This window comes from Chinchilla lanigera, unplaced genomic scaffold, assembly GCF_000276665.1.
Source record: "Chinchilla lanigera isolate Chin_1 unplaced genomic scaffold, ChiLan1.0 scaffold00083, whole genome shotgun sequence".
NCBI classification, from domain to species: Eukaryota; Metazoa; Chordata; class Mammalia; order Rodentia; family Chinchillidae; genus Chinchilla; species Chinchilla lanigera.
Genome location: NW_004955484.1, coordinates 2,265,418 through 2,266,572, shown reverse-complemented (window position 1 = coordinate 2,266,572; position 1,155 = coordinate 2,265,418). Strand labels below are relative to the sequence as shown.

General features: G+C 47.7%; 1 pseudogene; it reads left to right on the top strand.

Moving 5' to 3' along the window:
• Window positions 1-1,155, top strand: part of LOC102026982 — a 5,621-nt pseudogene that overhangs the window by 3,018 nt on the left and 1,448 nt on the right.

Here is a 1,155-nt window from a genome sequence, read left to right as displayed (position 1 = left end):
GGACACCAGCACCCCCGACAGGCTGCAGGAGGCGGCCGTGCCCCTGGTGTCCGCACCCACTGCAGGAAGTTCTGGGGCAGCCTGGGCACCGACGTGAGATCTGCACCAGGGCGCCTCGGCCCCGTCCCGCACCCTGGGCGCCGGCGCACCACAAGCCCTGAGCGGACTTCTTCTGGCCGAACTGGACCCCCTGGTCTCAGCGCCTGAGCGGCTCCGTGAGGAAGCACGGGCGCCCCGACGACCGTGGTGGCAGGGGCGGTGGCCGGGGCGGTGGCCGCTGCCCCAACAATGATGGCTGCTTTAGCACTTCAGGTGGAGTTCATCCTTTTCAACTTCAAAACTGGAAGCAGGAAGTTAGTCGGACAAAGAAAAGGGAATTCACACGCACAGCAGAAAAGTTTAAAAATCAAGTTACTACTATAGAAAAAGATAAGCACAGTCATTTCTACAACCAAAAAAATGACTTCAGAGTTGAGCATAGTATACTGGAAGAATTGGAAAATAAATTGATTAACAGCAGGAAAACGGAAAGAGCAAAAATCCAGCAACAGTTAGCCAAACTACATAACAATGTAAAGAAACTTCAGCATCAGCTAAAAGATGTGAAGCCTACACCTGATTTTGTTGAAAAGCTCAGAGAAATGATGGAAGAAATTGAAAATGCGGTTAACGCTTTTAAAGAAGAGCAAAGATTGATGTACAATGAGCTTATTAAAGAAGAGAAAACAACAAATAATGAATTGAGTGCCATATCAAAAAAAATCGACACATGGGCTTTGGGTAATTCAGAAGCAGAGAAAGCTTTCAGAGCAATCTCAAGCAAAGTTCCCGTAGACAAAATGACACCAAATACTCTTCCAGAAGCTGTGGTAGATTTTGAAAAATTCCTTCAGCAAACAGGAGGGTGACAGGGACGCTGGGATAATTATGACCACCAGACCTCTGTAAAGGTGAGAAACAAACATAAAGGGAAGCCTGCATTTATGAGAGAAGTTCTAGAGCATCTTCCACGAAGGACGCAGGATGACCTTCACCAGCATAGAAATGGTATCAGAAATTTCTGGCTCTAGAAGAAAGAAAAAAAGAGTCTATTCAGGATAGGAAAACTAGGGGCTGGGGATTTAGCTCAGCGGCAAAAGCGCCTGCCTGGCAAGC